An 11,631-nucleotide genomic window follows, 5' to 3' on the forward strand; every position below is an offset into this window, starting at 1 on the left:
AGAACAGAGCTTGTCAGCCCTGACCTGAAGAGGAGCCACCGGACTCAGGCTTGCTGACCAGCTCATTTATAGGCTGGGCACCATGCGGTGTTTTTTTATCACTTTCTGTACTTCCTGTTCCTTGGCACCCTCCCCGACCACCACCACCACCCCTCCAGCATCCAGCCTACAGTGGCTTGGAGCCTGCTGTGTGCTCCTATCCTGGTGGTTTGGCTGGCACTGGGCGACTCCTGTGTCCTTGGGCCCAGCTCATGTCCTCTCACAGCCTCGCTACCGAAGACCCAAGTCCCTCTTGGGCGCCTGGTGTCTATGTCAAGAGAGGCTGGCCCTGCCCACACCGCCCATCTGCTGGGCCTCCTAGGGCTGTACACCAGCCCTTTCTGGCCTGGGTCCTGGCTCCCAGATGACCAAATGGATTCCTCCTTGGGCCAGTGACCAGGAACCCAGTAGGTCATCCTAATACCACATAGCTAACAGGATTGGGGGCTTCCCTGGTGGCGCAGTGGTGAAGAATTCACCTGCCAATGCATGAGACCATGGGTTCAGTGTCTGGCTTAGGAAGATCCCCTGGAGAGGGAACTAGCAACTGACTCTAGTATTCTTGCCTGGAGAATTCTATGTACAGAGGAGCCTGATGGGCTACAGTCCATGGGGTCACAAAGAGTTGGACATGATTTTTCAGCTAAACAACAATAGGATTGGGATCACGGGCCCAGGGGAAGTACCCCACGGAGAGAGCAGAGTAGCCAGGCCTCTACCAGTGGAGGCCCTGCAGCCAGACCAGCTCTCGCACAACATGCAGAGAAGAAATCCAACGAAGCTCAGGTTCTGAATCAGGATTGCTGCTGTGGAGCGCACCAGACAACTGACCTGTGCTCTGGAGAAAGGAAGAGAAAGGGGGGGTGGATTGGGTTTAGAAAGCCCAGGGTGGCTGGATGCAGGATCCTTCTCTTCCTGTGTATGGTGGCAGCTTCCCAGACCTCAGGTTCCCTCCTAGCAGATACAGGTGAACTGGTGGTTTCTCCACCAGTTCAATTAGAAGGCTATCCCTGACCCCAAAGCTGATGACCTGGCAGACCCTGAGCTTTCCACCACCTTTTGGCTACTAGCACCCGGGAAGCAGGTGGGGCTGGGGAAGGCAGGCTCCAGTGTCACCATCAAGAAAGCGGACTGGCTGCTGTGGGCCAGACAGCCCGCCAGAGCTCAGCCCATCCTCATTTCAGGCCTGCTCTCCCAGGCCTGACCCTAACGGGAATGTGCCACTGGGTCTCAACTACTCTCCCTGAAAGTGCCAGCCTGGGATGGCGTTTGTAGTTCCAGCAGAAGTAAGTCGAAGTTCCTTGGGTCATGGGGGTGCCACCCAGTCTGGCCTCCGTGGCTCTGTCTCCTCATTCCCACCCCTTCCTGGCCCCTCTGTGAGATGAAGCTGTGCAGAACTCACTGTGAGGGATATTGAGGAGCGAGGCCAAGGCTGAGCTGGCGATTGCCCAGCCTCCCAGCCAAGCCGCCCAGCACTTGCTCGGCTGTGCCACCTGCTGGCTCATTTCTCTATCTCAAGTGGACACCCTTTCCATCCTGTCCCTCGGGATGTGAGCAAATAGAATGCAACAGAGACGAGATGTGCGCGTTCCCTCCCACTCTCAGCTGCCACCCCAGGCCCCGGAGAACCTGGAAGGAGGCCCAGCCCCACGGATCCACTGGCTGAAAGTCCTGACCTGCAGATGAGCCACCCAGCCAGCAACCAGGAAACAAATGTCACAGTCCCAGGAATGACTCCAACCAGTAACTTAAATACAACTGCCGTAAAAATTGTATAAACTTGGAACTCCCAAATTATAATTAAAGGTAATGAGCACTCAGGACTCAGCCCTTCTTGATGAAGCTTGCATCTGACTGCTCCTCTGCTCCCACAGGCATCTACCTGTCTGGACTTACAGGTTCTCTGCAGTGCTGCCTTTGGTTTGGTCTGTGGACCTCACCTTTGGCAGCTTGACACCTGCCACACTATATTCACAACATGGAAGCTGATAAATGCTGCAAATAGGGTCATTTTTTTTTTTCTTTTTCTGAAGAGGAGGTTGTTAAAGACTGTTTCAATGACATTGAAACAAAGAAGGTTGCATTTGGGGTTAGTGTCTTTGACTATGAGAAACATGCCCTTACAAAGCCCCTGCCCCTCCTTGAGCAACCCGCCCTTCCCACTCACCCCACCCCAGGGCCTTCCGAAGCTCCACTCAAAGCTGGGCCCTCGCCCGCTTCTGCAGTGGTGGCCAGGCCTCTGCCCCACTCTGGGCTCACCTCAGACCTGCTCCTGGAGGGAGCCTCCCAACCAGCGTTCTAGCATCAGACTGTTTGGCTTTCTTCCTGGTGCTGACCAATCATTTGAAAGCAAGCATATCCTGACTGTTTTTCTCCCCTTCAGAATTCCAGAACAGGGCCCCTCCCGGCTTGCTCACTAGCAGGAATGTCTGATAATCACAGGGCTGACTGGTCCTCGCAAAGACCCTGCTGAGACATCCCTCTGCTGGGTCTCTTCCCCAAGGCACAGGCGATGACTCTTTCCCCTGTCTCTGTCGAGTGAACGCATCCTCTTCTTTTGTTTTCTGTGTGTTTCCTTCTGAAGAAGTGAGCCTGGAACACACCCTTATCTTTGGTGCTCCCGTGCCCACATGGAGCAGCCCGGCATGACGAGCGCAGGAAGCCGGTTTTGTGCTGACGGGACCTTCTCCAGGTTATCTTCCTGACCCGAGGACTGAACCTGGGTCTCCTGCATTGTATGCAGATTCTTTATAGGATGTGGGGTTTCCCCCCCCAAAAAAAAAAATAACCATCTGATTTTATAAAACCCTGTGGTGCTTGATGTCTGAGGACAAAGTGTTGTGACCTGAACTGTGTCCCTTCCCAAATTCACATGTTGAAGCCCTGACCCAGAGGACCTCAGAATGTGACTGTGTGTGGAAACAGGGCCTTTAAGTGGTGATTGAGGTAAAACAAGGCTGTATGCATTGACCCCAACCCAGTGGACTGGTGTCCTTATAAGAGGAGGAGATGAGGACCCAGGCACACAGGGACGACCATGTGAGGGCATAGGGAGGAGACAGCTGTCTGCATGCCAAGGAGAGAGGCCTCAGTGGGAACCAGCCCTGTGATACCTTGCCTCCAGAACTGCGGGACTGTAAATGTCTGTTGCTTCAGCCTCCTCACCTGAGTGTTACGCAGGCTCCAGGACCGGCACACAGAACCGCTACTGAGAGCAACCCCCCTCACATCACAGCATACAGCCATGTAACCCCTGGTCCCATTTTGTTGTTGTTTAGTCTCTAAGTCATGTCTGACTCCTTTGTGACCCCTCCTTTCTAAATGTAAAATATAAGTGGAACGTTTGGGTAATTTCCAGAAACTCAGACCTGTGCCTTGTGAGCATCCCCAAGGTACCATGGGTGACCTCCTCTCTGAGAAGACGAGGGTGCCTTTGCTGCCCCCCTTCCCCACGCTTTAATAGAGCCAGGTTAGCCTGTTACTAGTGAAATCTCTTTCTTAGAATAAAATGATCTCTTCCACACAGTTTATGCTCAAATACAAACCAAGATTTTTATTCTACAGAATCACTCTCTCAGGGGCGGCTGCCTTTACCCGAGTCCTCATGATGACTCCTGAACCAGTTCCTTTAATTTGAATCTCAAATGGCTGTTTGGGATCAGTCACCGCAAACAGCATCAATCCATGAAACTGACTTATGCGATCACTTTCCTCATGGTTTCAAAGCAGAGGCCGATCTACTCCTACAGGCGACCGCATGTGGTGACGTGAATGTCAACATGAACAGCCTCTAAAGACCCCATGGGAAACTCCCAGGGAGAGCTCTAGCCATCACATCACCACAGGTAGATCCAGGTACATGGCGACATGCACATGGCTGTGACTTGGGAAATGGTTCTCAGTGACCACAGCCACAGATTCGGAAAGCCCTCAGGCCTGAACATGTGGGCTGGGGACATGGAGGTGGAGTGTCAGACAAAAATTAGCAACTAAACAACCACACTTTATATACTATTAACAGCCTGTGGCAGGCTGAATAACGCTCTCTGCCCTTGTACCTAAAGAAGTCCATGTCCTGACCCCTGGAATCTGTGAATGTCACCTTATCTAGCAAAAGGGATTTGCAGGAGGTAAAACCATCCTGGACTGTTCAGTGGGTCCTCAGTGAAATTGCAAGGGTCCTAATAAATGGGGGACAAGAAGGTCAGGCAGAAAAAGATGTGAGAGTACTAGAGGCTGCAGTGATGCCTTAGAAGTTGGAGGAAGGAGCCACGAGCCAAGAGATGCACTAGAGGCTGGAAAAGGCAAAGGAAACAGCTCCTTTGAGAGCCTGGAGAAGAAACATGGCCTGGTGACACCTGGATTTTAGACATCTGACCTCCAGAAGCATGAGAGAATGAATCCGTGTTGTTTTAAGCTACTAAATTTGTGCAGCTTGTTATATTGGCCACAAGAAGCTAAGACACCCCCATCCTCTTCTCCTTTGGTTTTTAGTCTTTAGGAAGGGGCCAATGTTTTCTGAAGCACTGTAGGAAGAGGTGAAGAATTCTCTCTCCCTTGAGCCCCGATGGATGCCTTAGCTAGTTGATCTATTGGCAGGGTGTGGCTGAGCCTGTGCTCTGGTCATAAGGGCTGCCAGTCTCAAGCTGCCCACAACCCAAGTCCACACGGCACCTGAGCCATCTCTTCCAACACCAGACAGGTGATGTCACCCCTCACTTGAAACCTGCCAGTGGCCCCACCGCAGCAACAGATCCTGTGTTGTGTGCCCTCTCTGCATCATCTCAGACCCCTCCCACTCCTTTCCTTGTAAAACTCCTCCATAGACCTGTGTGCATGCCTGCTTCCTTATCACGAAAGGTCAACACAAGTGTGACTTCCTCAAGGAAACTTTTGAAGTTTGGGGTCAACATATACACACCAGGGACTTCCCTGGTGGCCCAGTGGCTAAGACTACATGCTCCCAATGCAGGGGACTGGGTTCGATCCCTGGTCAAGGCACTACATTCCACAAGCCTCATGAAAGATCAAAGATTCTGCATGTCGTAACTAAGATCTGGTGCCACCAAGTAAATAAATAACACAAAAAAACATACACATTAGAGAAGGAAATGGCAACCCACTCTAATATTCTTGCCTGGAAAATTCCCTGGTCCATGGAGTCGCAAAGAGTCAGACACAACTGAGCACCAAAGGAAAAAAAAAAAACATATACACACCAGTGATATATATAAAACAGATAAACAAGGACCTATGCATAGCAAAGGGAACTATATTGAATATCTTGCAATAAGTTATAATAGAAAAGAATCTGAAAAGAATATATTAATATATATATATGTATAACTGAATCACTTTGGTGTATACCTAAAACTAACACATTGTAAATTAGGTACATTTCAATTTTTTTAATTAAAAATAAAGTTAAAAAACAAAAATCCCAAGCACATGGTTCTCTTTGCTGTCCCACAATTACCCTCATGAACTTTTTTCTTACTTTCTTCATGTTTTTGAGCAACTCAGCTTAGTGGGCCTCCCTAAACTGCTATCTAAAATAGCAGCATGCAGCTCCACCCTTCTCTTCACCCTGCCCTTTTCTCTTCTCAACTCAGTTCTTCCTGTCCTATATTTCTGTGCTCATTGTCTGGTCCTGCGATAGAATGTAAGCCCCATGACAGCAAGGATTGTGTATGGCATCTAGCACGGTATACTTGGTATATAGTAGACCACAATGAAAGAAGGAAGGAAGGATGACGCAGTGGAAGCGGCGGTCTGTCCCACCCTAACACCCTACCAGTTTTGTGAGTTATCACTCTAAAGGTCTGCTCTTCTCCACACAAAGGAAGCTGGATCAGAGCAGGGATCTTGTGTCTCCTGTACCCCTCATGTAAACCCCCACCTGAGAACACTGACCAGCACATTTGAGGCACTTGAATGGGTCCATCCATGGATTAATGCATCATAAAATGGTGTATATCCAGACAGCGGAATTACATAGCCATAAAAGGAGCAAAGTTCTGATACACATCAAGCATGGATGTATCTAAAAACATCATGCTAATTAAAAGAGAAGGCAGTCACAAAAGACTGCATAGTGTGTGAAACTTTTTATATGAAATATCCAGAATAGGCCAACCCATAGAGAAAGATAGTAGGTTAGTGGTTTTCAAGGGCTGGGTGAAGGAGGAGCAGGCAGTGACTGCATGTATATGGATTAGAGGGATCCTTTGGGGTTTATCAGAATGTCCTGAAACATCTCGTGTACTTACTAAGTGTGATGCACCCAGCTTTATCTACTAAAATTTAGTGAGTATAACTGAATTTATCAATACTTAAAAATCACTGAAGTGCACACATAGTATAAATAATGTATATGGTATGTAAATAATACTTTAATAAAACTTTTGTAATGTATTAGATTAGGTTTTTTTTCTTGTGTGTGGATATTCTATCAATTTAATATATAATTAGGCTCATTTGCTTCTGTTTGTTTTTAAATTCAGTGTTTGTCATACCCTAATTGCTAATTTAATTATTTCCTCCATTTCCCCCACTGGTTGTGTCATACGTGGCTGTGGTACTACATCAAAACCAGGAAACTGGGACTTCCCTGGTGTCTCAGTGGTAAACAATCTGCCTGCCAGTGGGTTCGATCCCTGACCTGGGAGGACCCCATGTGCCACAGAGCAGCTAAGAGCATGTGCTACAACTATTGAAGCCTGTGTGCCCTAGAACCCATGCTCAGGAACGGGAAAAGTCACCACAGTGAGAAGCCCAAGAACCACAAATAGAGAGTGGCCTCCACTCGCCACAACCAGAGAAAAGCCCATACGGCAATGAAGATCCAGCACAGCCAAAAATAAAAACTAAATTTTTTTAAAAAACAGGAAACTGACATTGGTCCAGACTGCAGGCACAGCCCTCTGTCCTTTCATCCCATGTGCAGTTTCGTGAACCCACTGCTACAGTTAAGGTGCTGAACTGCTTCATCACCATAAGGACCTCCTTCATCCTACCCCTCTAGCCACACTCACCTCCACTATTCCTTGGCAACCACTAATCTCTTTTCCATCTCTGTACTTTTGTCACTTCAAGAATGTTTTATGTGTGAGATCCTATCATACAATATATTCCTTTGGATATTTGTTTCCTTCCTCAGCTTAATGTTGATGAGATGCCTATGAGATTCATCCAAGTTGTTGCGCGTATCAAAAAAGTAAGTCTCTGACATATGAATCTTCAAGTTGCAAACTTCCAAATATGCAAACGTGTGTTCACATATCCAACCATAGAAGTTAGTCCCATGTCTGGCATGTATTGTCTCATGTGTGCATCCTCTACAAGTGCTTTTGTGTACTTTACCATACAGCACTGTATAGAGTACAGTAGTGCATCATCTTTATTTCAAGCCCAGGATGTCCAAAAGTAAGCATAAAAGCTGTGGTAATGTAGTTGGTGCTGGTAAGAAGCACCAAGCAACAACGATGGCAACAAGAGGTGAAAACAATTGGGAGAGTGGAGCTAGGCAAAATGATGGTAGACTTCGCTCATTCTTATAACATTAATCATTTAACCACTGGCACGATTCTAAAGAACAAGGACAAGATCACAGAACAGGCGAAGTCTGCTGTGTCAACGACATCGAAAATATCAAAGAAGCATGGAAAAATAATGGAGGAGATGGAGAAACTTCTCGGTGTGCCGGAAATGGCAAGAGGGTTTTATTTGAGGAGGCACCATTAGTTGTTGAAGCACTGGACTCAAACATAGAACAGTGCATGAAGGTTGCAGCCACCGTTCAGAATGCAATCTAGTGCTACTGTGCCATCTATGACAAGAAAAAAAGGACTACTACCCAGACATCACTGCATCATTTTTTTTTCAGGAGGGTAGAATTGAATGAACCCTGCAAAGAACCAGAACCTGTGCTTCAGCATCAGGTGTCACTGAAATTGCAGCTTGCCCTTCAACTCCACCTCCTCTTCCTCCTCCAGTCAGTAGCTCTTCTTGTCTGTTCACTTGATGCCAACCCCCGTCTGTCAGCCGTTGTACTGTACTACTGTACTTTTAAAGGTACTTTATTGTAAAATTTTAAATATTTTCTTATTTTTTTGTGTTTGCTTTTTTGTGTATCATTTGTGTAAAGAAATGAAAGTGAAAGAAAGTGAAGTAGCTCAGTCATGTCTGACTCTTTGCAACCCCATGGACTGTAGCCTGCCAGGCTCCTCCACCCATTGGATTTTCCAGGCAAGAGTACTGGAGCGGGTTGCCATTTCCTTCTCCAGGGGATCTTACTGACCCAGGGATTGAACCCAGGTCTCCTGAATTGCAGGCAGACTCTACCATCTGAGCCACAGGGAAAGATTATTATTTGTGTAATCAATATTATAAACCAATTACAGGACAGTACTATATGGCTGATTGTGTTAATTAGGTACCTAGTCTAACTTCGTCAAACTCACAAATAAATTGAACTTACAAACAAAACTTGTTGTATGTAGGGGACTCACACTATACTGACAATAAACACGTGGAAAGCAAAATTTAAAACAAAATATCATTTATAACCACTCCAAAGAAAATGAAATACTTAAGTACAAACTTTGGGCTTCCCTAGTGGTTCAGATAGTAAAGAATCTGCCTGTAATTTGGGAGACCTGGGTTCGATCCCTGGGTTGGGAAGATCCCCTGGAGGAGGGCATGGCTACCCACTCCAGTATTCTTGCCTGGAGAATCCCCACGGACAGAGGAGCCTGTTGGGCTACAGTCCACAGGGTTGAAAAGAGTTGGACATGACTGAGCGACTAAGCACAACAAGGTATAAATTTTAACAAAACATGTTTAGGACATGTATGCTGAAAATTATAAATACTGATGAAAGAAATCAAAGATCTAAATAAAAGGAGACACATACCATGTCCATGGGTTGAAAGATTCAACATAGTAAAGATGCCAATTCTCCACAAATTAATTTATTATAGTTTAAATGCAATTCCTATCAAAATCCCAGGAAGGATTTTTGTAGAGATAGACAATTTTTGTAGAGAAAGAGTTTCTTTTAAAATTTATATGAAAGGACATGGGCCCTACAATAGCTAGAACAGTCATGAAAAAGTAAAGTGGGAGGAATCATCTCCCCCATATTACAGACTGTTGTAAAGCTACCATGGTGGAGACTGTGGTATTGGTGAAGAGAGAGGCATGTCAACCAATGGAACAGGGCAGAGAACCCCGATAGAGCCAACAAGAATCCAAATGACTTTTGACAATGTGCTAAAGCAAGTTAACGGGAGAAGGATAGACTTCTCAATGAACAGTCTGAAACAATTTGATTGTTGTTGTTGTTTGTTGTTCAATCACTAAGTCATGTCTGACTCTTTGCAACGCCATGGACTGCAGCACGTCAGGCTTTCTTGTTCTTCACTATCTCCTGGAGTTTGCTCAAATTCATGTCCACTGAGTCAGTGATACTATCTAACCGTCTCATCCTCTGTTGCCCTCTTTTCCTTTGGTCTTCAATCTTTCCCAGAATTAGGGTCTTTTCCAATAAGTTGGCACTTTATAGCAGGTGGCCAAAGCATTGGAGCTTTAGCAATAGCATCAGCCCTTCTAATGAATATTCAGGGTTGATTTCCTTTAGGATTTACTGATTTGCTCTCCTTGCAATCCAAGGGAATCTCAAGAGTCTTCTTTAGCAATGCAATTTGAAAGCATCAATTCTTTGGTGCTGAGCCTTCTTTATGGTCCAACTCTCACATCCATATATGACTACTGGAAAAGCCATAGCTTTGACTATGCGGACCTTTGTCAGCAAACTGATGGTTCTGCTTTTTAATATACTGTCTAGGTTCGTCATAGCTTTCCTTCCAAGGAACAGGGGTCTTTTAATTTCATGATTATAGTCACCATCCCCAGTGATTTCAGAGCCCAAAAAATAAAATCTGTCACTGTTTCCACTTTTCCCCCTTCTTTTTGCCATGAAGTGATGGGAGTAGATGCTATGATCCTTGTTTTTTGAATGTTGAGTTTTAAACCAACTTTTTTATTCTCCTCTTTCATTCTCATCAAGAGGCTATTTCCTCTTCCCTTTCTGCCATTAGAGTTGTATCATCTGTGTATCTGAGGTTGTTGATATTTCTCTCATCAATCTTGATTCCAGTTTGTAATTCATCCTGCCTGGCATTTCATATGATGTACTCTGCGTGTAAGTTAAATAAACAAGGTGGCAGTATGCGGCCTTGTCATATTCCTTCCCTGGTTTTGAATGGTTCATTGTTCCATGTCCTGTTCTAATTGCTGCTTCTTGACATGCATACAGGCTTCCTAGGAGACAGGTAAGGTTGTCTGGTATTCCCATCTCTTTAAGAATTTTCCACATTTTCTATGATCCACATAGTCAAAGGTTTTCATGCAGTCATTGAAGCAGAAATAGATGTTTTACTAGAATTCCCTTGTTTTCTCTATGATTCAACAAACATTGACAATTTGATTTTTGGTTCCTCTGCCTTTCGTAACCCAGCTGGTACATCTAGAAGCTCTCAATTCACATACTGCTGAAGCCTAACTTGAAAGATTTTGTTGTTGTTTTAACTTGAAAGATTTTGTTGTTGTTTTAACTTGAAAGATTTTGAGCATAACCTTACCAGCATGAGAAATGAGTGTAATTGTACAATAGTTTGAACATTCTTGGGGATTGGAATGAAAACTGACCTTTTGCAGTCCTGTGCCCACTGCTGAATTTTCCATATTTGCTGACATATTGATTGCAGCTATTTTATATCCATGGACAAAAAAAGAAAGAACCTTCACCTCATGCCCTATGCCAACAATTCTTTCTTCCTTTTTATTTTGCCTGTTTTGGGTCTTTGCTAGGCTTCCCTGGTGGATCAGACAGTTAAGAATCTGTCTGCCATGCAGGAGACTCAAGTTCAATCCCTGGGTCAGGAAGATCCCCTGGCAAACAGAATGGTTACCTACTCCAGTATTCTTGCCTGGAGAATTCCATGGACAGAGGAACCTGGCAGGCTACAGGCCATAGGGTAGCAAAGAGTTGGACAGAACTGAGCGAATGTTTCAGTCAATGAGTGTTTGTTGCAGCAGATGGCCTCTTCTTTGCGGTGCACAGACTTTCTCTAGCTGCGGCAAGCAGAGCCACTCTCCAGATGTGGCTTTCAGGCTTCTCTAGTTGCTGAGGGAGGGCTCAGCAGTTGTTGGGGGCGGGGAGGGAGTTGTTTCACTGCACACGTGAGCTCTTAGTCCCTCAACCAGGGATGGGATCTGCTGCCCCCTATATTGGAAGGGAAGAGTCTTAACCACCGGAACTCTGGGAAAGTCCACGAGTCTCTTGCATTTGTACCTGAAAGATAAGGACTAGCGTTGTGGAGGGTTTAGAAGAGGGACAGCGGCCAGCACCACCACCTCCACCCACATTGACCCAGGCCCACCACGGTGCTTACGAGCACTGCCGCCAATAAGGTATAAACGGGGCCAGAACGACCAAGCCCATACACTGATAGCTGAGGCGGGGCGGGGCGGGGCGGGGGCGGGACCGGAGCGTGGCCACGCCACTTCCGCCGGAAGCTTAGCTGCCCG

Source organism: Odocoileus virginianus, chromosome 12 (assembly GCF_023699985.2).
Source record: "Odocoileus virginianus isolate 20LAN1187 ecotype Illinois chromosome 12, Ovbor_1.2, whole genome shotgun sequence".
NCBI classification, from domain to species: domain Eukaryota; kingdom Metazoa; phylum Chordata; class Mammalia; order Artiodactyla; family Cervidae; genus Odocoileus; species Odocoileus virginianus.